The sequence below is a fragment of the Phyllobates terribilis genome, unplaced genomic scaffold (genome assembly GCF_046119375.1).
Source record: "Phyllobates terribilis strain yellow unplaced genomic scaffold, ASM4611937v1 Scaffold_366__1_contigs__length_1906876, whole genome shotgun sequence".
Classification (NCBI taxonomy): Eukaryota; Metazoa; Chordata; class Amphibia; order Anura; family Dendrobatidae; genus Phyllobates; species Phyllobates terribilis.
This window is the reverse complement of record NW_027363126.1, coordinates 1,857,362-1,882,837: the sequence shown is the minus strand read 5'-3', so window position 1 is coordinate 1,882,837 and position 25,476 is coordinate 1,857,362. Positions and strand designations below refer to the sequence as shown.

Genomic DNA, 25,476 nt, shown 5'->3' with positions numbered 1-25,476 from the left:
TTATAAGTGTGATTGAGCCCCTGTTGTGCATGATTCGGAAAGAGAAAGTGATGAATGGTCTTCTGATCCCAGGGAGTGGTGGAAAGACTGTAAAGGTAATGGGGTATATGGACGATGTTGTTGTGGTGAGTGATAATATGGCTGCTATGAATCGAGCAAGGTTGCTTTTAGATTTCTTTTGTGGTGCATCTGGTTTTAGGGTGAATTGGGGGAAGTGTAGCTTTAAGTGTTTCGGGGATTCGAGTGTTAGGATGGATGGTGTGATATGTGAAGAAGGTGCTATTAAGGTTTTGGGGGTGTGGTTTAACAAAGATCTGAAAGGGAATGAGAGTTGGGATGAATGCGGTAAGAGGATTGAACAGAAGTTAAATTTTTGGAGGTTGCGGGACTTGACATTGTCAGGCAAAGTCCTTATTATAAACCAGGGGAGGAGTCCTGAGGAGATAATTTGCATATTCCCACTGCATTTTGGGGTAAGTGAAGAGTCTCCGCGAGCTCAAAGAACACTGGATTTTGGCTGTTGGAGCTGAAAAGAGGACATCGGTAAACCAGGGGAGGAGTCCTGAGGAGATAATTTGCATATTCCCACTGCATTTTGGGGTAAGTGAAGAGTCTCCGCGAGCTCAAAGAACACTGGATTTTGGCTGTTGGAGCTGAAAAGAGGACATCGGTAAACCGCGCGCCGATCGGCGCGCGCATTTTGAAGCTTTTTTTTTAAGCTTTTTTCACTGTTTTCAGAACATTAACAATAAGAACATGGAAGAGTCCAGGAGCCATTTGGTGAGCTGCATATCCTGCTACATGTTCACAGACTTGCCAGTGGAAAAGCCAGACTTCACATGCCAGAAATGCAAGCTTGTGTCCCTGTTGGAGGAAAAGTTGCGAAATCTAGAAGAGAGGTTAACTACCTTGAAAATCATTAAGGAAGGTGAAGAGTTCTTAGACAGAGCAGAATTATCTCTTCATGATTCAGAAAGAGAAGAAATTCGAACTGCACCTGACGAAACAGAGGAATGGAAGCATGTGACCCACAGAAGCAGGAGGATCGAGAGGCAGTCAGCACCCATACTGCTCAGGAACCAGTACCAGGCTCTCACACAGGAGAACCATGAAGAAATACAGCAAGATAAGACTTTGCCAGCAATGAATAACCTTGTAAGCCCTCAGAATCCTCCTGGATGGAGAAAGAAGAATGTTGTGAAGAAAAAACGGAGAGTGGTGGTCATGGGGGATTCCCTGTTAAGAGGAACAGAGGCCGCTATCTGCAGACCAGACATAACCTCAAGAGAAATGTGCTGTCTTCCAGGAGCAAAAATTAAAGATGTGTCTGACAGGATATCAAGACTCTTCAGACCTACAGATCACTACCCATTCCTGCTAATACATGTGGGGACAAATGACACCGCAAGAAAGGACCTGGAAACCATCTGCAGTGACTTTGAAGACTTAGGCAAGAAAGTGAAAGAATTGGGAGCGCAGGTGGTCTTCTCATCCATCCTCCCAGTGGATGGCCATGGAACAATGAGGTGGAATAAGATTCTACAGGTGAACAACTGGCTACGTCGATGGTGCCGTCAACAAGGATTTGGATTTCTGGATCACGGAATGAATTACCTATACGATGGACTACTTGCTAGAGATGGGGTGCACCTTACGAAGACTGGAAAACATGTATTTGGAAGTCGCCTTGCTACACTCATCAGAAGAGCTTTAAACTAGAACAATGTGGGAAGGGAAGCAAAAGGCCAGAAAAAGCCATACAGCTGACAAATACTATTGAGATCTCTGCTACTGGAAGTGGAAAGGAAGAACAAAGACAAAAAAATCTAAATAATAAAAATATGGGAGGAAGAGAAACCAATCACAAACTAAAATGTTTTTATACAAATGCACAAAGCATGGGCAACAAACAAGGAGAATTGGAACTACTAATGCAGGAAAAGGAATATGATGTCATTGGAATCACTGAAACTTGGTGGGACGATACACATGATTGGAATAAAAGGCTAAAAGGATACAACTTATTTGCAAGAAACAGACTTGATAAACGAGGAGGAGGTGTTGCATTGTATGTTAGAAAAGCGAATATCTGCACAGAGATTGAAGCTTCAGAGACTGGGAGTTCTGTGGAAACTGTTTGGGTAAGAATACAAGGAGAGAACAACGGAAAGGACACCATTGTAGGCATTTACTACAGGCCACCTGGGCAAGCTGAAGATATGGATGAACTCTTTATGTATCAAATGACCAAATTCTCCAAAAAATATGACGTAGTGGTCATGGGAGATTTCAACTATCCAGACATTTGTTGGGAATCTCTCTCAAGTAAAACTAACAGGTCAAGCAAATTCTTATCCTCTCTTGCTGACAACTTTATCTTCCAAAAGGTAGGGGAGAAAACAAGGGGATCTGCTACTTTGGATCTAATTCTTATAAACAGGGAGGAAATAGTTGAGGAGGTAAAGGTGGCTGGGACCCTAGGAGGCAGCGATCATGCTATTATAGAATTTTGGATAACTAGAGGAGGAAGACATGTGAAGACTCAAACTTCAAGGTTAGATTTTAGAAAGGCAGATTTTAAGAGACTCAGAAAGAGAATAGGAGGGATCCAATGGCTGGATGTCCTTAAGGACAAAAATGTCCAGGAAGGATGGGAAATTTTTAAAAATGAGATTCTCAAAGCACAATCGTTAACAATCCCGAAAAGTAGGAAGAATGGGAAGCATTTAAGGAAACCAGGATGGATGAACACAGAACTTAAACACATGCTAAAAAGAAAGAAAGAAATGTTTATTAAATGGAAAGAGGGAGGCATATCTAAAGAAGATTATAATGCAGTCTGCAGATCCTGTAGGGCACGTATCAGGTTAGCTAAAGCTGACAATGAATTAAGGCTTGCAAGAGATGTCAAAAGCAATAAAAAAGGATTTTGGGGGTATGTCAAAAGTAAAAGAAAAGTCAAAGATGCTATAGGATTTTTACAGGATGAAAATGGAGAAATGGTAAGAGAGGATGTTGAGAAGGCCGAACTTTTTAATTCCTATTTTGCATCTGTTTTCTCTCAGAAAGAAAATGGAACATCAACTGATCTTCACTGTCCTTTTAAAGGAATAGAGGAATCCAAGTTATCAGTAAACAGAAAGATTGTGAGGGAATATTTAGCTAACATAAATGAGTTCAAGTCTCCAGGTCCAGATGAATTACACCCCAGAGTACTGAAGGAGATTGTAGAAGAAATTTTAGAACCACTCTCCATAATCTTTGAAAATTCTTGGAGAACAGGAGAAGTCCCAGAAGACTGGAGAAGAGCAAATGTTGTTCCTATCTTCAAAAAGGGGAAGAAGGTGGACCCAGGGAACTATAGGCCGGTGAGTCTGACTTCTATACCAGGAAAGATCTTTGAACAAATTATTAAACAACATGTATGTAAGTACATGGATAAGAATGAAGTGATTAACCAGAGTCAGCATGGGTTTGTAACTAACAAGTCAAACCAGACTAACTTAATTTCCTTCTATGACAGAATCACTGACTGGGTGGATCAGGGAAATGCTGTAGATATAGTATATCTTGACTTCAGCAAAGCATTTGACAAAGTATCTCACATCATCCTTATTGAAAAAATGACCAAGTATGCAATGGACCAGGCAACTGTTAGGTGGATTCATAACTGGCTTAGTGATCGGACTCAAAGGGTGGTTGTAAATGGCTTCACATCCAGCTGGATGAATGTCTCAAGTGGGGTACCACAGGGCTCCGTCCTGGGACCTGTATTGTTCAACATCTTTATCAATGATTTAGATGAAGGAATTGAGGGTAAACTGATTAAATTTGCTGATGACACAAAGCTAGGAGGGATAGCTAATACTAGAGAAGAGAGAGAGAGGATTCAAAAAGACCTAAATAAACTGGAGCAGTGGGCAGCAACCAACAGAATGGTTTTTAACAGGGAAAAATGCAAAGTACTACATCTGGGCAATAAAAATGAAAAAAGCATATACAGAATGGGAGGAATAGAGCTAAGCAACAGTACATGTGAAAAAGACTTAGGTATACTAATAGATCATAGACTGAACATGAGTCAACAGTGTGATGCAGCAGCAAAAAAGGCAAATACAATTCTGGGATGTATTAACAGAAGCATACAGTCTAGATCACGTGAAGTCATTATCGGTCTTTACTCCTCTTTGGTCAGACCTCATCTGGAATACTGTGTACAGTTTTGGGCACCACATTTTAAAAAAGACATAGACAAACTGGAGCAAGTTCAGAGAAGAGCGACCAGAATGGTGACTGGTCTGCAAACCATGTCCTATGAGGAACGGTTGCAGGATTTGGGAATGTTTAGCTTGCAAAAAAGAAGACTGAGAGGAGACTTAATAGCTGTCTACAAATATGTCAAGGGCTGTCACATTGTAGAAGGATCATCTTTATTCTCATTTGCACAAGGAAAGACTAGAAGCAATGGGATGAAACTAAATGGGAGGAGACACAGATTAGATATTAGAAAAAACTTTTTGACAGTTAGGGTGATTAATGAGTGGAACAGGCTGCCACGAGAGGTGGTGAGTTCCCCTTCAATGGACGTCTTCAAACAGAGGCTGGACAGACATCTGTCTGAGATGATCTAGTGAATCCTGCTTTGAGCAGGGGGTTGGACCAGATGACCCAGGAGGTCCCTTCCAACTCTACCATTCTATGATTCTATGATTCTATTAAGTCAGTGATTCTTCCTATGTTACTTTTTGTGTCAGTGGTTTTTCCAGCCCCTTATAGGGGTTTTAGGCGGATTGAGAAGCTAATTTTTACGTTTTATTTGGGAAGTAAGATGGAAAAACTTAAAAGGGAATATTTGTGTAAGTTACGTGAACATGGGGGAATGGATTTCCCAAATTTTGAATTTTGTCTTGGTTTAAATTATATTAAAACAGTGGTTGTTCTGTTAGGTAGGGATAACAAGACGGCTTTTATGATTAAATATATGGCTGGATGGATGTTGTTTGGGTTGAAATGGATGAGAAGGGATGCAAGAGTGCCTGTTTCGTTTAAATGTCCAGTGTGGTATGAGTTTGTTGAAAAATTTGTTGTCAAGCATGATTTGTTGGATGTTCCTATGGGTGATTTCAAAGTGATAAGGAATGTAAGGAGAAGGATGTGTGTTAGAGAGTTTGAATGTAACATTAGGGGCTTGAGATCGAGTGAAGCGTTGTGTGTATGGAGGAACCTGAGTATAAAAGGAATATCGAATAGGCAGCGTGATATCGTATGGATGAGTTTGCATGAGATTTTGCCTGTGAGAGAGGTACAGAAGAGGAGGGATCTGATTAGAACAGAGGTATGTCCGAGGGATGGATGTGGGGCGAGTGAAACTGTTATGCATTTGGTTTGGAATTGTGATTATGCTCAGAGTGTTTGGAAGGGAGTGGGTGGTTTATGCAAGGAACTAGCGGGTGTGAATTTTATAAATTGGAGAGTGGTAATGTTTGGGATGGGTGCAAGTAGCCGGGTGAAAGAGAGATTGTTGTGGTTGATAATGGCATGTGTAATAGAAAGTCTGTGGGACGTTAGGAATTTGTGTTTATTTAAAAGGAAAATAATCTCAGTTAATATTTGTGTTAGGATGGTTTTGTCAAGGTCATACATAGTTTATTTATGGGACAGCCGTGGCGGTGGTGGCTCTGATTCAGAAGGTTTTTGGAAAGTCAAAAAATGGAGGTCACTGGTAAAGTACCAGTAAGTCCTTGTTTAAGTGTTGTGATCTGTCTTTTTTTATGATAATGGTATGTTTTATAGTTTTTTTGTCCATTCAAAAGGTATTACAACTGTTTCAGTATAAAGTTATAAATATGAAATAAAGAAAGTACCATTATGATGTAAGACTGGGCAACGTAGTATGAGTTTTTATACTATTGATTGTTGCTTGAAAAATTTTACTGAATGGTATAAAAAAAAAAAAAAAAAAAAATCTGTTCTTATCAGTTTAATATCTGATACGTCCCCTATCTGGGGACCATATATTAAATGGATTTTTAGAACAGGGAGATGGAAAAAGAGCTTGCTCTGTCCACTCCACGCATTGACCTGGTATTGCAGTATCTCCAGGACCGGTGCACCCCTTCTTTAATGCAGTTTCTAAAATCAGAAAGAATTGAATTCAATGTTTTTTGTTCATTTTGCTTGTTTGTCGGATTTTGGGATGGACTCTTTGGCTTTGCTTTTCTTCTCCTCATTGGATTTTTCATGTTCAAAGTTGCAGAAGCCAGATTACAAGCTCATTTTGGTTCAACTTCAGCAACTGTGCATTGCATTGCCATGTAATGTGATGCAATGCTATCTTTCTAGCTCTCCCTTTTTACTTCCTTTTGGATAAACAGACATATTAGGCAAGCATTTTGGAGCTTTCACCTAAATAACTACAGGTGGTGAGATAAGCTGCACAATATAATTGACCTTTCAGTATATTGTTGCACACACACCATCTATTTAGCAAATGCCCTTGTTATCAACAGCAGCCTTTTAAACTCACCTGAGCTAACAGGTATGTGCGCTGGTTACTCTGCTGCGCTTAAAATTTCTTTTTTGGTTTGCTACAATGCCTTTTCTGAAACGTTGTCTCCTTCTGCTGGAACACTGACTTCTTTCATTTAATGCCTGCAGACTATAAAAGAGAACCCAACCCAAAAAGTTTGGTTGATTAGTCTGTGGCATTCTGTTAAACTGTTGCTTATGGCGGTCTCTGTGAGCTTCTCAGCGACATTCAGCCAGCCAGGTATCCTGCCTGCAGTAGATGGAATGTGGCAATGGAACGCTGGCTGCGCGTGTCATAATAGGCTCTGAGCCTTTATATACCTGTGCACAGCAGCAGCCACCTTCAGTCTGCTGCTGGACAGCCAGCAGCAGCAGCAGCAGGAGAGGTATGTAATCAGGAGCCCTCCTGCTAAGGGTAGACAGCTGCTCGTTCCACCCCACCCCCCGCCTTAATTGGTTCTCCTCCCTTCCAACGGTGTTGAGGCGGGTGGGAACAGCAGGGGGTGAAGGTGCTGTGTTTAAAGAGGTGGAGTTATGCAGATCTAAAACGCGTGGATTGCAGCAGCAGCAAGCCGAAAAGTGCAGGCATGTAAGGGATCTAGAGGTTGACAACATGTCTTCTTAACGGGAGTCCAGGAGCTCATCTCCACAAATGGACTTTTCAGGATCCTTGGGTGGCTCCGTAGTTTGAAACCAATTCTGGTTATCGCTTCTCGGCCTTTTGGCTAAGATCAAGTGTAGTATCTGTTCTTATCAGTTTAATATCTGATACGTCCCCTATCTGGGGACCATATATTAAATGGATTTTTAGAACAGGGAGATGGAAAAAGAGCTTGCTCTGTCCACTCCACGCATTGACCTGGTATTGCAGTATCTCCAGGACCGGTGCACCCCTTCTTTAATGCAGTTTCTAAAATCAGAAAGAATTGAATTCAATGTTTTTTGTTCATTTTGCTTGTTTGTCGGATTTTGGGATGGACTCTTTGGCTTTGCTTTTCTTCTCCTCATTGGATTTTTCATGTTCAAAGTTGCAGAAGCCAGATTACAAGCTCATTTTGGTTCAACTTCAGCAACTGTGCATTGCATTGCCATGTAATGTGATGCAATGCTATCTTTCTAGCTCTCCCTTTTTACTTCCTTTTGGATAAACAGACATATTAGGCAAGCATTTTGGAGCTTTCACCTAAATAACTACAGGTGGTGAGATAAGCTGCACAATATAATTGACCTTTCAGTATATTGTTGCACACACACCATCTATTTAGCAAATGCCCTTGTTATCAACAGCAGCCTTTTAAACTCACCTGAGCTAACAGGTATGTGCGCTGGTTACTCTGCTGCGCTTAAAATTTCTTTTTTGGTTTGCTACAATGCCTTTTCTGAAACGTTGTCTCCTTCTGCTGGAACACTGACTTCTTTCATTTAATGCCTGCAGACTATAAAAGAGAACCCAACCCAAAAAGTTTGGTTGATTAGTCTGTGGCATTCTGTTAAACTGTTGCTTATGGCGGTCTCTGTGAGCTTCTCAGCGACATTCAGCCAGCCAGGTATCCTGCCTGCAGTAGATGGAATGTGGCAATGGAACGCTGGCTGCGCGTGTCATAATAGGCTCTGAGCCTTTATATACCTGTGCACAGCAGCAGCCACCTTCAGTCTGCTGCTGGACAGCCAGCAGCAGCAGCAGCAGGAGAGGTATGTAATCAGGAGCCCTCCTGCTAAGGGTAGACAGCTGCTCGTTCCACCCCACCCCCCGCCTTAATTGGTTCTCCTCTCTTCCAACGGTGTTGAGGCGGGTGGGAACAGCAGGGGGTGAAGGTGCTGTGTTTAAAGAGGTGGAGTTATGCAGATCTAAAACGCGTGGATTGCAGCAGCAGCAAGCCGAAAAGTGCAGGCATGTAAGGGATCTAGAGGTTGACAACATGTCTTCTTAACGGGAGTCCAGGAGCTCATCTCCACAAATGGACTTTTCAGGATCCTTGGGTGGCTCCGTAGTTTGAAACCAATTCTGGTTATCGCTTCTCGGCCTTTTGGCTAAGATCAAGTGTAGTATCTGTTCTTATCAGTTTAATATCTGATACGTCCCCTATCTGGGGACCATATATTAAATGGATTTTTAGAACAGGGAGATGGAAAAAGAGCTTGCTCTGTCCACTCCACGCATTGACCTGGTATTGCAGTATCTCCAGGACCGGTGCACCCCTTCTTTAATGCAGTTTCTAAAATCAGAAAGAATTGAATTCAATGTTTTTTGTTCATTTTGCTTGTTTGTCGGATTTTGGGATGGACTCTTTGGCTTTGCTTTTCTTTTCCTCATTGGATTTTTCATGTTCAAAGTTGCAGAAGCCAGATTACAAGCTCATTTTGGTTCAACTTCAGCAACTGTGCATTGCATTGCCATGTAATGTGATGCAATGCTATCTTTCTAGCTCTCCCTTTTTACTTCCTTTTGGATAAACAGACATATTAGGCAAGCATTTTGGAGCTTTCACCTAAATAACTACAGGTGGTGAGATAAGCTGCACAATATAATTGACCTTTCAGTATATTGTTGCACACACACCATCTATTTAGCAAATGCCCTTGTTATCAACAGCAGCCTTTTAAACTCACCTGAGCTAACAGGTATGTGCGCTGGTTACTCTGCTGCGCTTAAAATTTCTTTTTTGGTTTGCTACAATGCCTTTTCTGAAACGTTGTCTCCTTCTGCTGGAACACTGACTTCTTTCATTTAATGCCTGCAGACTATAAAAGAGAACCCAACCCAAAAAGTTTGGTTGATTAGTCTGTGGCATTCTGTTAAACTGTTGCTTATGGCGGTCTCTGTGAGCTTCTCAGCGACATTCAGCCAGCCAGGTATCCTGCCTGCAGTAGATGGAATGTGGCAATGGAACGCTGGCTGCGCGTGTCATAATAGGCTCTGAGCCTTTATATACCTGTGCACAGCAGCAGCCACCTTCAGTCTGCTGCTGGACAGCCAGCAGCAGCAGCAGCAGGAGAGGTATGTAATCAGGAGCCCTCCTGCTAAGGGTAGACAGCTGCTCGTTCCACCCCACCCCCCGCCTTAATTGGTTCTCCTCCCTTCCAACGGTGTTGAGGCGGGTGGGAACAGCAGGGGGTGAAGGTGCTGTGTTTAAAGAGGTGGAGTTATGCAGATCTAAAACGCGTGGATTGCAGCAGCAGCAAGCCGAAAAGTGCAGGCATGTAAGGGATCTAGAGGTTGACAACATGTCTTCTTAACGGGAGTCCAGGAGCTCATCTCCACAAATGGACTTTTCAGGATCCTTGGGTGGCTCCGTAGTTTGAAACCAATTCTGGTTATCGCTTCTCGGCCTTTTGGCTAAGATCAAGTGTAGTATCTTTCGAAAAGGCGGTTTTGGATGTTGGCCGCCCTAGTAGATTGATACATTATGCACACTGGGGTTTAGGCGCTTGTTAGTACGCCAGGTGGCTAATATAGTCATCTGGTGGAAAGCATGGCCCCCCAGGATCGACGCCATTGGGCCGGGGAAGATCGAAAGCCCGAAGTGTGAAGTGCCCCAGGAGTGGTGACCCTGGGGTGCCTCAACTCACTGGGATTGGGAACCCCACTTGAGTTTATGGCACATTTGCACTAGCACTTCAATATTTCTTTCTTCACACACACCCTTATTCCGGGCCTTCTGGCCTTAGGATGGGGAATTTTTCAATTCCCGGTCGAAGGTCCGGGCAGTATTATACTGTGAAACCTTCACTATTTATTTAATTTTTTTGTCACTGTGTGTCCACTTTTTCACGTGTGTCCACGTCCTTACTAGGATTTTGTCGGGATGCGGTTCCCTTACGGGTTCCTCTCTTGGCAGGTCTAGGGGGGGAGTGTGTGGCCATCAAGTTCCGCTCCCCCCTGAACCCCCCTGGCTCTCCTCTTTCTGGAGGAGAGCGTTGTTGGCTCCCCTCTTCCGCGAGGGGAGCACAGTCTTTGGCTCCCAGTGCCTTGCTCGGGTGAGAACTCGGGCAGGTGCTGGGGGTAAGATTGGGTCGCCTCTGGCTCCGGCTGGAGGTGGCTATTTGTCCCTGTTCCTCGCTGTGGCCTTCTGGCTCGGAGGGACGGGGAATGGTTTGGGGGACTCTTCTCCGTTTGGAGAGGGTTTCAAGAAGACCAGCATCCTAGTGCACTTTTTTTGTGGCACTTGTCACTTTTTTAAGCGCACTCGGGTTTTGTACACGAATTCGGGCTTTCGAAAAAAAAAAAAAAAAATCTGTTCTTATCAGTTTAATATCTGATACGTCCCCTATCTGGGGACCATATATTAAATGGATTTTTAGAACAGGGAGATGGAAAAAGAGCTTGCTCTGTCCACTCCACGCATTGACCTGGTATTGCAGTATCTCCAGGACCGGTGCACCCCTTCTTTAATGCAGTTTCTAAAATCAGAAAGAATTGAATTCAATGTTTTTTGTTCATTTTGCTTGTTTGTCGGATTTTGGGATGGACTCTTTGGCTTTGCTTTTCTTCTCCTCATTGGATTTTTCATGTTCAAAGTTGCAGAAGCCAGATTACAAGCTCATTTTGGTTCAACTTCAGCAACTGTGCATTGCATTGCCATGTAATGTGATGCAATGCTATCTTTCTAGCTCTCCCTTTTTACTTCCTTTTGGATAAACAGACATATTAGGCAAGCATTTTGGAGCTTTCACCTAAATAACTACAGGTGGTGAGATAAGCTGCACAATATAATTGACCTTTCAGTATATTGTTGCACACACACCATCTATTTAGCAAATGCCCTTGTTATCAACAGCAGCCTTTTAAACTCACCTGAGCTAACAGGTATGTGCGCTGGTTACTCTGCTGCGCTTAAAATTTCTTTTTTGGTTTGCTACAATGCCTTTTCTGAAACGTTGTCTCCTTCTGCTGGAACACTGACTTCTTTCATTTAATGCCTGCAGACTATAAAAGAGAACCCAACCCAAAAAGTTTGGTTGATTAGTCTGTGGCATTCTGTTAAACTGTTGCTTATGGCGGTCTCTGTGAGCTTCTCAGCGACATTCAGCCAGCCAGATATCCTGCCTGCAGTAGATGGAATGTGGCAATGGAACGCTGGCTGCGCGTGTCATAATAGGCTCTGAGCCTTTATATACCTGTGCACAGCAGCAGCCACCTTCAGTCTGCTGCTGGACAGCCAGCAGCAGCAGCAGCAGGAGAGGTATGTAATCAGGAGCCCTCCTGCTAAGGGTAGACAGCTGCTCGTTCCACCCCACCCCCCGCCTTAATTGGTTCTCCTCCCTTCCAATGGTGTTGAGGCGGGTGGGAACAGCAGGGGGTGAAGGTGCTGTGTTTAAAGAGGTGGAGTTATGCAGATCTAAAACGCGTGGATTGCAGCAGCAGCAAGCCGAAAAGTGCAGGCATGTAAGGGATCTAGAGGTTGACAACATGTCTTCTTAACGGGAGTCCAGGAGCTCATCTCCACAAATGGACTTTTCAGGATCCTTGGGTGGCTCCGTAGTTTGAAACCAATTCTGGTTATCGCTTCTCGGCCTTTTGGCTAAGATCAAGTGTAGTATCTTTCGAAAAGGCGGTTTTGGATGCTGGCTGCCCTAGTAGATTGATACATTATGCACACTGGGGTTTAGGCGCTTGTTAGTACGCCAGGTGGCTAATATAGTCATCTGGTGGAAAGCATGGCTCCCCAGGATCGACGCCATTGGGCCGGGGAAGATCGAAAGCCCGAAGTGTGAAGTGCCCCAGGAGTGGTGACCCTGGGGTGCCTCAACTCACTGGGATTGGGAACCCCACTTGAGTTTATGGCACATTTGCACTAGCACTTCAATATTTCTTTCTTCACACACACCCTTATTCCGGGCCTTCTGGCCTTAGGATGGGGAATTTTTCAATTCCCGGTCGAAGGTCCGGGCAGTATTATACTGTGAAACCTTCACTATTTATTTAATTTTTTTGTCACTGTGTGTCCACTTTTTCACGTGTGTCCACGTCCTTACTAGGATTTTGTCGGGATGCGGTTCCCTTACGGGTTCCTCTCTTGGCAGGTCTAGGGGGGGAGTGTGTGGCCATCAGGTTCCGCTCCCCCCTGAACCCCCCTGGCTCTCCTCTTTCTGGAGGAGAGCGTTGTTGTCTCCCCTCCTCCGGGAGGGGAGCACAGTCTTTGGCTCCCAGTGCCTTGCTCGGGTGAGAACTCGGGCAGGTGCTGGGGGTAAGATTGGGTCGCCTCTGGCTCCGGCTGGAGGTGGCTATTTGTCCCTGTTCCTCGCTGTGGCCTTCTGGCTCGGAGGGACGGGGAATGGTTTGGGGGACTCTTCTCCTTTTGGAGAGGGTTTCAAGAAGACCAGCATCCTAGTGCACTTTTTTTGTGGCACTTGTCACTTTTTTAAGCTCACTCGGGTTTTGTACACGAATTCGGGCTTTCGAAAAAAAAAAAAAAAAAATCTGTTCTTATCAGTTTAATATCTGATACGTCCCCTATCTGGGGACCATATATTAAATGGATTTTTAGAACAGGGAGATGGAAAAAGAGCTTGCTCTGTCCACTCCACGCATTGACCTGGTATTGCAGTATCTCCAGGACCGGTGCACCCCTTCTTTAATGCAGTTTCTAAAATCAGAAAGAATTGAATTCAATGTTTTTTGTTCATTTTGCTTGTTTGTCGGATTTTGGGATGGACTCTTTGGCTTTGCTTTTCTTCTCCTCATTGGATTTTTCATGTTCAAAGTTGCAGAAGCCAGATTACAAGCTCATTTTGGTTCAACTTCAGCAACTGTGCATTGCATTGCCATGTAATGTGATGCAATGCTATCTTTCTAGCTCTCCCTTTTTACTTCCTTTTGGATAAACAGACATATTAGGCAAGCATTTTGGAGCTTTCACCTAAATAACTACAGGTGGTGAGATAAGCTGCACAATATAATTGACCTTTCAGTATATTGTTGCACACACACCATCTATTTAGCAAATGCCCTTGTTATCAACAGCAGCATTTTAAACTCACCTGAGCTAACAGGTATATGCGCTGGTTACTCTGCTGCGCTTAAAATTTCTTTTTTGGTTTGCTACAATGCCTTTTCTGAAACGTTGTCTCCTTCTGCTGGAACACTGACTTCTTTCATTTAATGCCTGCAGACTATAAAAGAGAACCCAACCCAAAAAGTTTGGTTGATTAGTCTGTGGCATTCTGTTAAACTGTTGCTTATGGCGGTCTCTGTGAGCTTCTCAGCGACATTCAGCCAGCCAGGTATCCTGCCTGCAGTAGATGGAATGTGGCAATGGAACGCTGGCTGCGCGTGTCATAATAGGCTCTGAGCCTTTATATACCTGTGCACAGCAGCAGCCACCTTCAGTCTGCTGCTGGACAGCCAGCAGCAGCAGCAGGAGAGGTATGTAATCAGGAGCCCTCCTGCTAAGGGTAGACAGCTGCTCGTTCCACCCCACCCCCCGCCTTAATTGGTTCTCCTCCCTTCCAACGGTGTTGAGGCGGGTGGGAACAGCAGGGGGTGAAGGTGCTGTGTTTAAAGAGGTGGAGTTATGCAGATCTAAAACGCGTGGATTGCAGCAGCAGCAAGCCGAAAAGTGCAGGCATGTAAGGGATCTAGAGGTTGACAACATGTCTTCTTAACGGGAGTCCAGGAGCTCATCTCCACAAATGGACTTTTCAGGATCCTTGGGTGGCTCCGTAGTTTGAAACCAATTCTGGTTATCGCTTCTCGGCCTTTTGGCTAAGATCAAGTGTAGTATCTGTTCTTTTAAGAACACAAGAGCTACGATCTACACTTGACGAGAGCGATCGAACTCGGAAGGAGAAGAGCTTCGGAGCCCAGCTGACATCAGAGAACGAAGGCGGATATCGGTGGGAGGAAGAAGCTCTAAAGAATCCAGAAGAAGACGAAGACTCGGAGAAGAATCGGGCTGTCCTGTGGAATCTTCGAGGAAGAAAATCATCGAGACAAAGACCTTTCGGGGAATTTGTCCAGAAAACGACGGGAGAAGAATCTGCATAGCTCCACCCATTCCGGGAAGAGTTCCAGATCCAGCTCCAAGAAGTAACTGCAGGAGGAAAGCCATGGCAAGCGCTGCGAGGAAGGCCGAAAAGAAGAGCCTGGAGCTGGGGACAGCCAGGAGGGCCCAGCCAGGAGCCGATTCTGACCCCAAGGACTCTGCCTCCACGACTGGCCAGCAGAAGGGACCCCAGAAGCCCCGCCACGAAGCTCCAGCCCTGGAGCCATGGATGCGGCAGACGGTGGCCCTGAAGCTGAAGGAAGTGGATGGGAGGGTGCCGGACATGTCCTCGGACGTGTTCTGCCAGAAGATGCTGCTGGATCGAGGCTTCTCCAGGTCGGACACCCTCAGCATCCAGACCTTCTTGACGGGGATCTTCTTCGTCACCTTCGCCACTGTGAACACCTGCAGGAGGTTCTGGGAAATGGTAAGCGCAAAGGGACCGGATAATTCTTTCTCTGCCTTTACAGGTAGCTGCCCTATCCAGAGGGATGAAAGGAGGATCACGGTCTCCATGCGCAACCCGCACACCCCAGGCCAAGACATCTGTACCTTCCTGAGACGCTTCTGTTTGGTTGTGAAGGAACCCTCTCACATCCTGAATGGACTCGGCTTCTGGACAGGTAAGTGGTCGGTGACCGTTAGACTTCACAGGGACCTGGCGTACTCAGACGGACTTCGGCACCTGCCCCCGACATTCTCCCTGGGCAACTCCTACGGCCTCATCTATTACCCGGACATGCCGCGGAACTGCAGGAGATGCGGCAAGAACGGCCACGAGATGAAGGACTGCAAGGAGGATGCCTGCAGGATTTGTCGAGTGACGGGACACAGCTCGAAGGACTGCCCGAAGAAGACGTCCTGCAACCTGTGTGGGCTGGCGGCTCATCTGTACAAGGATTGCCCCAGGCGTGAGAGATCCTGGGCATCGGTGGTTGCGACGACCCCAGCTACGGAGGACAAGGCCCCGACGACCAGGCCTGTGAAGGTCAAGGACGCGACGACCAAGGCCCCAGCGGCCAAGGCCGAGACGACCAAGGCCAAAGCGGTCAAGGAGTCGGTGGCCAAAGCCCCAGCGACGGTCCCAGCAGCTCCGAAGCAGAAGAAAAAGTCAAAGGAGGGTAAGAGTTCTGTCACCCCTCTCTCGATCCCTCCCCCTGCCACCCCCGTCCAATCCCCCCCCCACCCCGGCCACCCCTGCTGAGGATTCCACTTCCTCTTCCTCCTTCCCCTACTCCTCAGCAGGTGTCCTTTCCCCTGCCCCGGCAGCCACTCTCCCTCCCCAGACCATGGTAGCGGTGGAATTAACCTTTCCTCCACCCGCCGCTATCTATTCCGAGGAGGATTTTCCCCTTCTTGTCTCCCCAGTTCCAACCCGGGGAAAGAGGAAGGTGGAGGACAGCCCTGCTACTGAATCCTCCAAAAAGAAGATTCTGGATTTCGTAGGCGAAAAGGAGGATACCCTCCCTGAGCCAGAAGAGATGGAGCACATGGTTGAGACCCTGGTGGCCGAGCCAGAAGAGGAGGAACTGGTGGTCGCCGAGATTGAGGCCGCGCTGCTTGACCAGATGGAGGAAGAGGGCCTGCTGGTGATCCCGTCACCAGCAGTCAACACCGACGAGGGACCACCCGACCGGAGTGGTAACTAAGGTGTATTGCCTGCGCTAACTTTTTCTTTTTTCCCTACATGATGGCTAATATTAACTTATTTTCCATTAATGTCAGGAGCATCAAGGACAAGTTCAGACGTCAGACTATTTATGCCTTCCTTACTTCCCAGTTGTGTGATGTTTATATGTTGCAGGAATGTTCCCTTCCCTCCTCTAGGTCCTTCAAACATCTGGCCAGGGAGTGGTCCCACGGTCCATCCTACTGGTCCGGTGGGGGTGACTGCAAGTCTGCGGGGGTCGCAATTCTGATCAGGGGGGGCGCATTCACGCTTGAGTCCGTCCAGGAGCTCATCTGCGGCAGGGCTCTTGTTGTAGATGGCAACTGGGCGGGAGAACCTGTCAGGTTCATCAACGTGTATGCGTCCCCACTGAAGAATGAGCGTTTGGAGCTTTTCCAGACCCTGCGGCTTCAGCTTGCCACCACCAGGACCTTAGTGATGGCCGGGGATTTCAACTGCCCCATCGAGGAGGACGGTCGTAGTTCTGGCACATCTGCCAAGTTGGACATCACGTCCAAGCTGCTCATCGAGATGGTAACCGAGGCCTCTCTTCAGGACGTGGTGGGCTCCATGGGGAGAGGCTCCACGAACTATTCGTGGAGCCGACCCGATGGCTCACTCCGCTCCAGGATTGACTTTGTGTTCACCTCTCGGGCAGTCAGGCAGAGTAGGCACTCGATGGTCTCCTGCTTCTTCTCCGACCACAGAGCCATTCACTTACAAGGTGTCCTCGGCGACGGTTTTCCGTCCGGCCCCGGCTCCTGGAAGCTGAATTGTGCTCTGCTGGCTCAGGATGAAGTCGTGGAGGAGCTGAGAGCAGCCTACGCAATGTGGCAGTCCTACAAGGGTAGCTTCCAAACAGTCTCTGATTGGTGGGAATATGTTAAACTTGAGTTTCGCTGTTTCTTTCAGGCCAAGGGTCGACAACAGGAGTGTGAGAAGAGGAGGGACTTCAGAGGGCTGCAGCGCGAGCTGCGGTCGCTGCAGGACCTTCTTCACTGCGGCTGGGACGTGAGGGAGGAGCTGGAGGAGACCAAGAAGAGCCTGAAAAGGCACTTTGAGGAGGAGTCCAAGCGAATCATCTTCCGTTCCAAAGTGGAGAATCTGGAGAAGGGTGAGAAATGTAACTCATTCTTTTTCAGGAAACTTCATGCCGGTCACACGCCCCTGAACGAGCTGCGAGACGAGAGCGGAAACATGCGACGTGGGAAGGAGGACGTGATGAGGGTCGTCAGCGACTTCTACAGCGAACTCTACTCCCACAAGACTACCGACCCCGACGCTGCTGATAAGTTCCTGTCAGGTATCACTAACCATCTTGATCCTGCAGGCACGGCAGCCTTGGACAAACCTCTGATGGTGGGCGAATTGCTCTCTGCCGCTAAATCCTTTAGGACCGGCAGGACCCCGGGCAGTGATGGTCTTCCAGCGGAGCTCTATGTAGCGCTGGGAGACCTCATCTGTCCGGACCTGTTGGACCTGTACGAGGAGATGGTGGTGGAGGGTAGAATGCCTCCATCTTTGAGGGAAGGAATGGTCACGATCCTGTACAAGCGGAAGGGAGAGAGGTGCGACCTGAGGAATTGGCGTCCCATCACTCTGCTCAACGTGGACTACAAGATCCTGGCCAAGACGATGGCGACACGACTTAAGACGGTCATCGGACGGATCATCCACCCGGACCAGACCTGCGGCATCCCTGGACGTCGCATCGCAGACAGCCTCGCTCTCGTGCGGGACACGGTCGAGTACATCAAGGTCCGCCGCGCACACGCGGCCCTGGTCTCCTTGGATCAGGAGAAGGCCTTCGACCGGGTTTCCCACGAGTTCATGGGCCGAGCTCTGCACCGGTTAGGTTTGGGTAACATGTTTTGTTCGTATGTCCGTCTGATGTATTTTGATATCCACAGCTCGGTGTTGGTGAACGGCTGGAAGACTGACCCCTTCCCTGTCCTCTCTGGGGTCAGACAAGGCTGACCTCTATCACCTCTTCTTTTTGTTTGTGTTATAGAACTCTTCGCAGAGGCTATCCGGCAGAATGGAGAGATCAGAGGGATCACCGCACCGGGTCCGGGACGACACGAGGTCAAGTGCTCGCTCTACATGGACGACGTCACCGTCTTCTGCGCTGATCGTGGTTCAGTCGACGCCCTCATCCAGACGTGTGAGAGGTTCGGCCGGGCTTCAGGGGCCAAAGTCAACTGCAGGAAGTCGGAAGCCATGCTCTTCGGGGATTGGCAGCCGGCCTCCTCCGCCCCCTTCCCCTTCAACATTCAACCGGATTTCCTCAAGGTGCTGGGAGTCTGGTTCGGGAAGGAAGGAGCGGCCCTCAAGTCCTGGCAAGAACGCTTGGCCAAGGTGAAGCAACGGATCGGACTCTGGAGCCTCAGACACCTCACTTGTGAGGGTAAGGCACTCGTCCTGCGTAATGAGGTCCTGCCCGTCTTGCAGTACACGGCGCAGGCCTGGCCCCCACACGTCACTGTGTGCAGGGCCATTACCAGGACAGTGTTTCACTTTGTCTGGGGATCCAAGATGGACAGAGTCAGGCGGGCCGTCATGTACAAGGAGCCTCGCAAGGGTGGGAAGGGCGTTCCAGATATCCCCACCCTCCTGCGATCCTCTTTTGTGTGTGATTGTGTCCGCCGGACTTTGCAAGTCAAGAATGGCTCCGCGGGCAGGTCCATGTCTCGCTTCTTCCTGCTTCCTCTTTGGAGGCGACTCGGCTGGGACAAGTGGGACAGCTCCTTCCCCTACAACTGGACGACGCCATGGTTCTACGGAGACGTCGTTCGATTTGTGGGGGAGCATCAACTGGAGGGACTCAAGCCCGACTTGTGGAAGCCCAAAACTATCCACAAGCTAATCAGAGCCAAGGATGACGTGGAGAACATCACAGGACTTCACCAGGACACGCTGGAGACTGTGTGGACAAATGTGTCGTCTGACAGGCTGACCAACGGGCACAAGGACTTGTCGTGGATGGCGATTCAGGGCGGACTGCCCGTCCGGTCATTCATGCATGCCCGGAACCTGTGCAAGACCCGGTACTGCCCAAGGTGCCCCTTCGTGGAGGAAACATCTTTGCACACTTTTTGGGACTGCGGATTTGCACAGCGCCTATTGACTGCACTTGAGGACGACCTGAGGAACTCTGTCCCCAGGGCGAGCCTATCGCACCATTCTGTGCTTTACGGACTCTTCCCTGGGGTTCATACCGTCGGAGCCATCCAGGAGGCTTGGCGCCTTATGAACTGCTTCAAGGATGCCGTTTGGGTCGCCAGGAACCGGCTCATCTTGAGGAGGGAGAGGATGTCCATCCAGGACTGCCGCAGGCTGATCCACAGCCTGCTCAGAGACTATTCCATCATGGACGGTCCGGAGGACGAGGACGAGGACTAAACCCCTCCTCCCCCTCTCCCCTTATGTGTCTTGTCTTTCAATAAAGCTTCGGGCCTGTGATTTTCCCCTCCCCATCCCCTTTTTCCCAATCCCCATCCCTTATCACGGTTCGTCGTACTGTATTGATTGACATGCTTTTTCTTTCAGATTGAGTGTTTTGTGTAGCATAGGGGTGTGATGTGTCTAGTTAGTGCGTCGTATCCTCATGCTATGTAAATATGATGTAGAATTCTGTGTGTACTGGGCTGCGGCACTGTACACTGTCTGTTAACTTATTTTTTGTGCTAATAAAAGATATATTCAATCAAAAAAATCTGTTCTTATCAGTTTAATATCTGATACGTCGCCTATCTGGGGACCATATATTAAATGGATTTTTAGAACAGGGAGATGGAAAAAGAGCTTGCTCTGTCCACTCCACGCATTGACCTGGTATTGCAGTATCTCCAGGACCGGTGCACCCCTTCTTTAATGCAGTTTCTAAAATCAGAAAGAATTGAATTCAATGTTTTTTGTTCATTTTGCTTGTTTGTCGGATTTTGGGATGGACTCTTTGGCTTTGCTTTTCTTCTCCTCATTGGATTTTTCATGTTCAAAGTTGCAGAAGCCAGATTACAAGCTCATTTTGGTTCAACTTCAGCAACTGTGCATTGCATTGCCATGTAATGTGATGCAATGCTATCTTTCTAGCTCTCCCTTTTTACTTCCTTTTGGATAAACAGACATATTAGGCAAGCATTTTGGAGCTTTCACCTAAATAACTACAGGTGGTGAGATAAGCTGCACAATATAATTGACCTTTCAGTATATTGTTGCACACACACCATCTATTTAGCAAATGCCCTTGTTATCAACAGCAGCCTTTTAAACTCACCTGAGCTAACAGGTATGTGCGCTGGTTACTCTGCTGTGCTTAAAATTTCTTTTTTGGTTTGCTACAATGCCTTTTCTGAAACGTTGTCTCCTTCTGCTGGAACACTGACTTCTTTCATTTAATGCCTGCAGACTATAAAAGAGAACCCAACCCAAAAAGTTTGGTTGATTAGTCTGTGGCATTCTGTTAAACTGTTGCTTATGGCGGTCTCTGTGAGCTTCTCAGCGACATTCAGCCAGCCAGGTATCCTGCCTGCAGTAGATGGAATGTGGCAATGGAACGCTGGCTGCGCGTGTCATAATAGGCTCTGAGCCTTTATATACCTGTGCACAGCAGCAGCCACCTTCAGTCTGCTGCTGGACAGCCAGCAGCAGCAGCAGCAGGAGAGGTATGTAATCAGGAGCCCTCCTGCTAAGGGTAGACAGCTGCTCGTTCCACCCCACCCCCCGCCTTAATTGGTTCTCCTCCCTTCCAACGGTGTTGAGGCGGGTGGGAACAGCAGGGGGTGAAGGTGCTGTGTTTAAAGAGGTGGAGTTATGCAGATCTAAAACGCGTGGATTGCAGCAGCAGCAAGCCGAAAAGTGCAGGCATGTAAGGGATCTAGAGGTTGACAACATGTCTTCTTAACGGGAGTCCAGGAGCTCATCTCCACAAATGGACTTTTCAGGATCCTTGGGTGGCTCCGTAGTTTGAAACCAATTCTGGTTATCGCTTCTCGGCCTTTTGGCTAAGATCAAGTGTAGTATCTGTTCTTATCAGTTTAATATCTGATACGTCCCCTATCTGGGGACCATATATTAAATGGATTTTTAGAACAGGGAGATGGAAAAAGAGCTTGCTCTGTCCACTCCACGCATTGACCTGGTATTGCAGTATCTCCAGGACCGGTGCACCCCTTCTTTAATGCAGTTTCTAAAATCAGAAAGAATTGAATTCAATGTTTTTTGTTCATTTTGCTTGTTTGTCGGATTTTGGGATGGACTCTTTGGCTTTGCTTTTCTTCTCCTCATTGGATTTTTCATGTTCAAAGTTGCAGAAGCCAGATTACAAGCTCATTTTGGTTCAACTTCAGCAACTGTGCATTGCATTGCCATGTAATGTGATGCAATGCTATCTTTCTAGCTCTCCCTTTTTACTTCCTTTTGGATAAACAGACATATTAGGCAAGCATTTTGGAGCTTTCACCTAAATAACTACAGGTGGTGAGATAAGCTGCACAATATAATTGACCTTTCAGTATATTGTTGCACACACACCATCTATTTAGCAAATGCCCTTGTTATCAACAGCAGCCTTTTAAACTCACCTGAGCTAACAGGTATGTGCGCTGGTTACTCTGCTGCGCTTAAAATTTCTTTTTTGGTTTGCTACAATGCCTTTTCTGAAACGTTGTATCCTTCTGCTGGAACACTGACTTCTTTCATTTAATGCCTGCAGACTATAAAAGAGAACCCAACCCAAAAAGTTTGGTTGATTAGTCTGTGGCATTCTGTTAAACTGTTGCTTATGGCGGTCTCTGTGAGCTTCTCAGCGACATTCAGCCAGCCAGGTATCCTGCCTGCAGTAGATGGAATGTGGCAATGGAACGCTGGCTGCGCGTGTCATAATAGGCTCTGAGCCTTTATATACCTGTGCACAGCAGCAGCCACCTTCAGTCTGCTGCTGGACAGCCAGCAGCAGCAGCAGCAGGAGAGGTATGTAATCAGGAGCCCTCCTGCTAAGGGTAGACAGCTGCTCGTTCCACCCCACCCCCCGCCTTAATTGGTTCTCCTCCCTTCCAACGTTGTTGAGGCGGGTGGGAACAGCAGGGGGTGAAGGTGCTGTGTTTAAAGAGGTGGAGTTATGCAGATCTAAAACGCGTGGATTGCAGCAGCAGCAAGCCGAAAAGTGCAGGCATGTAAGGGATCTAGAGGTTGACAACATGTCTTCTTAACGGGAGTCCAGGAGCTCATCTCCACAAATGGACTTTTCAGGATCCTTGGGTGGCTCCGTAGTTTGAAACCAATTCTGGTTATCGCTTCTCGGCCTTTTGGCTAAGATCAAGTGTAGTATCTGTTCTTATCAGTTTAATATCTGATACGTCCCCTATCTGGGGACCATATATTAAATGGATTTTTAGAACAGGGAGATGGAAAAAGAGCTTGCTCTGTCCACTCCACGCATTGACCTGGTATTGCAGTATCTCCAGGACCGGTGCACCCCTTCTTTAATGCAGTTTCTAAAATCAGAAAGAATTGAATTCAATGTTTTTTGTTCATTTTGCTTGTTTGTCGGATTTTGGGATGGACTCTTTGGCTTTGCTTTTCTTCTCCTCATTGGATTTTTCATGTTCAAAGTTGCAGAAGCCAGATTACAAGCTCATTTTGGTTCAACTTCAGCAACTGTGCATTGCATTGCCATGTAATGTGATGCAATGCTATCTTTCTAGCTCTCCCTTTTTACTTCCTTTTGGATAAACAGACATATTAGGCAAGCATTTTGGAGCTTTCACCTAAATAACTACAGGTGGTGAGATAAGCTGCACAATATAATTGACCTTTCAGTATATTGTTGCACACACACCATCTATTTAGCAAATGCCCTTGTTATCAACAGCAGCCTTTTAAACTCACCTGAGCTAACAGGTATGTGCGCTGGTTACTCTGCTGCGCTTAAAATTTCTTTTTTGGTTTGCTACAATGCCTTTTCTGAAACGTTGTATCCTTCTGCTGGAACACTGACTTCTTTCATTTAATGCCTGCAGACTATAAAAGAGAACCCAACCCAAAAAGTTTGGTTGATTAGTCTGTGGCATTCTGTTAAACTGTTGCTTATGGCGGTCTCTGTGAGCTTCTCAGCGACATTCAGCCAGCCAGGTATCCTGCCTGCAGTAGATGGAATGTGGCAATGGAACGCTGGCTGCGCGTGTCATAATAGGCTCTGAGCCTTTATATACCTGTGCACAGCAGCAGCCACCTTCAGTCTGCTGCTGGACAGCCAGCAGCAGCAGCAGCAGGAGAGGTATGTAATCAGGAGCCCTCCTGCTAAGGGTAGACAGCTGCTCGTTCCACCCCACCCCCCGCCTTAATTGGTTCTCCTCCCTTCCAACGTTGTTGAGGCGGGTGGGAACAGCAGGGGGTGAAGGTGCTGTGTTTAAAGAGGTGGAGTTATGCAGATCTAAAACGCGTGGATTGCAGCAGCAGCAAGCCGAAAAGTGCAGGCATGTAAGGGATCTAGAGGTTGACAACATGTCTTCTTAACGGGAGTCCAGGAGCTCATCTCCACAAATGGACTTTTCAGGATCCTTGGGTGGCTCCGTAGTTTGAAACCAATTCTGGTTATCGCTTCTCGGCCTTTTGGCTAAGATCAAGTGTAGTATCTGTTCTTATCAGTTTAATATCTGATACGTCCCCTATCTGGGGACCATATATTAAATGGATTTTTAGAACAGGGAGATGGAAAAAGAGCTTGCTCTGTCCACTCCACGCATTGACCTGGTATTGCAGTATCTCCAGGACCGGTGCACCCCTTCTTTAATGCAGTTTCTAAAATCAGAAAGAATTGAATTCAATGTTTTTTGTTCATTTTGCTTGTTTGTCGGATTTTGGGATGGACTCTTTGGCTTTGCTTTTCTTCTCCTCATTGGATTTTTCATGTTCAAAGTTGCAGAAGCCAGATTACAAGCTCATTTTGGTTCAACTTCAGCAACTGTGCATTGCATTGCCATGTAATGTGATGCAATGCTATCTTTCTAGCTCTCCCTTTTTACTTCCTTTTGGATAAACAGACATATTAGGCAAGCATTTTGGAGCTTTCACCTAAATAACTACAGGTGGTGAGATAAGCTGCACAATATAATTGACCTTTCAGTATATTGTTGCACACACACCATCTATTTAGCAAATGCCCTTGTTATCAACAGCAGCCTTTTAAACTCACCTGAGCTAACAGGTATGTGCGCTGGTTACTCTGCTGCGCTTAAAATTTCTTTTTTGGTTTGCTACAATGCCTTTTCTGAAACGTTGTCTCCTTCTGCTGGAACACTGACTTCTTTCATTTAATGCCTGCAGACTATAAAAGAGAACCCAACCCAAAAAGTTTGGTTGATTAGTCTGTGGCATTCTGTTAAACTGTTGCTTATGGCGGTCTCTGTGAGCTTCTCAGCGACATTCAGCCAGCCAGGTATCCTGCCTGCAGTAGATGGAATGTGGCAATGGAACGCTGGCTGCGCGTGTCATAATAGGCTCTGAGCCTTTATATACCTGTGCACAGCAGCAGCCACCTTCAGTCTGCTGCTGGACAGCCAGCAGCAGCAGCAGCAGGAGAGGTATGTAATCAGGAGCCCTCCTGCTAAGGGTAGACAGCTGCTCGTTCCACCCCACCCCCCGCCTTAATTGGTTCTCCTCCCTTCCAACGGTGTTGAGGCGGGTGGGAACAGCAGGGGGTGAAGGTGCTGTGTTTAAAGAGGTGGAGTTATGCAGATCTAAAACGCGTGGATTGCAGCAGCAGCAAGCCGAAAAGTGCAGGCATGTAAGGGATCTAGAGGTTGACAACATGTCTTCTTAACGGGAGTCCAGGAGCTCATCTCCACAAATGGACTTTTCAGGATCCTTGGGTGGCTCCGTAGTTTGAAACCAATTCTGGTTATCGCTTCTCGGCCTTTTGGCTAAGATCAAGTGTAGTATCTGTTCTTATCAGTTTAATATCTGATACGTCCCCTATCTGGGGACCATATATTAAATGGATTTTTAGAACAGGGAGATGGAAAAAGAGCTTGCTCTGTCCACTCCACGCATTGACCTGGTATTGCAGTATCTCCAGGACCGGTGCACCCCTTCTTTAATGCAGTTTCTAAAATCAGAAAGAATTGAATTCAATGTTTTTTGTTCATTTTGCTTGTTTGTCGGATTTTGGGATGGACTCTTTGGCTTTGCTTTTCTTCTCCTCATTGGATTTTTCATGTTCAAAGTTGCAGAAGCCAGATTACAAGCTCATTTTGGTTCAACTTCAGCAACTGTGCATTGCATTGCCATGTAATG

At 46.7% G+C, this 25,476-nt stretch overlaps 10 non-coding genes and 3 pseudogenes across 10 annotated transcripts; all 13 read left to right on the top strand.

The window, feature by feature from the left end:
* Nucleotides 1–5,923: 5,923 nt before the first annotated feature.
* LOC141223053 (U2 spliceosomal RNA) lies at nucleotides 5,924–6,118 on the top strand. Its single transcript, XR_012290759.1, has one exon. It is a non-coding gene; the product is annotated as a U2 spliceosomal RNA (small nuclear RNA).
* A 1,115-nt stretch (nucleotides 6,119–7,233) lies between these two features.
* On the top strand, nucleotides 7,234–7,424 carry LOC141222975 (U2 spliceosomal RNA). Its single transcript, XR_012290690.1, has one exon. It is a non-coding gene; the product is annotated as a U2 spliceosomal RNA (small nuclear RNA).
* A 1,115-nt stretch (nucleotides 7,425–8,539) lies between these two features.
* On the top strand, nucleotides 8,540–8,730 carry LOC141222974 (U2 spliceosomal RNA). The gene has a single exon (XR_012290689.1). It is a non-coding gene; the product is annotated as a U2 spliceosomal RNA (small nuclear RNA).
* Nucleotides 8,731–9,845: 1,115 nt separating this feature from the next.
* On the top strand, nucleotides 9,846–9,937 carry LOC141223102 (U2 spliceosomal RNA; annotated as a pseudogene).
* Nucleotides 9,938–10,733: 796 nt separating this feature from the next.
* On the top strand, nucleotides 10,734–10,915 carry LOC141223065 (U2 spliceosomal RNA). The gene has a single exon (XR_012290768.1). It is a non-coding gene; the product is annotated as a U2 spliceosomal RNA (small nuclear RNA).
* Nucleotides 10,916–12,030: 1,115 nt separating this feature from the next.
* On the top strand, nucleotides 12,031–12,122 carry LOC141223103 (U2 spliceosomal RNA; annotated as a pseudogene).
* A 796-nt stretch (nucleotides 12,123–12,918) lies between these two features.
* LOC141223066 (U2 spliceosomal RNA) lies at nucleotides 12,919–13,101 on the top strand. The gene has a single exon (XR_012290769.1). It is a non-coding gene; the product is annotated as a U2 spliceosomal RNA (small nuclear RNA).
* A 1,112-nt stretch (nucleotides 13,102–14,213) lies between these two features.
* On the top strand, nucleotides 14,214–14,291 carry LOC141223080 (U2 spliceosomal RNA; annotated as a pseudogene).
* Nucleotides 14,292–19,856: 5,565 nt separating this feature from the next.
* On the top strand, nucleotides 19,857–20,050 carry LOC141223044 (U2 spliceosomal RNA). Its single transcript, XR_012290753.1, has one exon. It is a non-coding gene; the product is annotated as a U2 spliceosomal RNA (small nuclear RNA).
* A 1,115-nt stretch (nucleotides 20,051–21,165) lies between these two features.
* LOC141222973 (U2 spliceosomal RNA) lies at nucleotides 21,166–21,356 on the top strand. The gene has a single exon (XR_012290688.1). It is a non-coding gene; the product is annotated as a U2 spliceosomal RNA (small nuclear RNA).
* Nucleotides 21,357–22,471: 1,115 nt separating this feature from the next.
* On the top strand, nucleotides 22,472–22,662 carry LOC141222971 (U2 spliceosomal RNA). The gene has a single exon (XR_012290687.1). It is a non-coding gene; the product is annotated as a U2 spliceosomal RNA (small nuclear RNA).
* A 1,115-nt stretch (nucleotides 22,663–23,777) lies between these two features.
* Nucleotides 23,778–23,968, top strand: LOC141222970 (U2 spliceosomal RNA). The gene has a single exon (XR_012290686.1). It is a non-coding gene; the product is annotated as a U2 spliceosomal RNA (small nuclear RNA).
* Nucleotides 23,969–25,083: 1,115 nt separating this feature from the next.
* On the top strand, nucleotides 25,084–25,274 carry LOC141222969 (U2 spliceosomal RNA). The gene has a single exon (XR_012290685.1). It is a non-coding gene; the product is annotated as a U2 spliceosomal RNA (small nuclear RNA).
* Nucleotides 25,275–25,476: the final 202 nt, after the last annotated feature.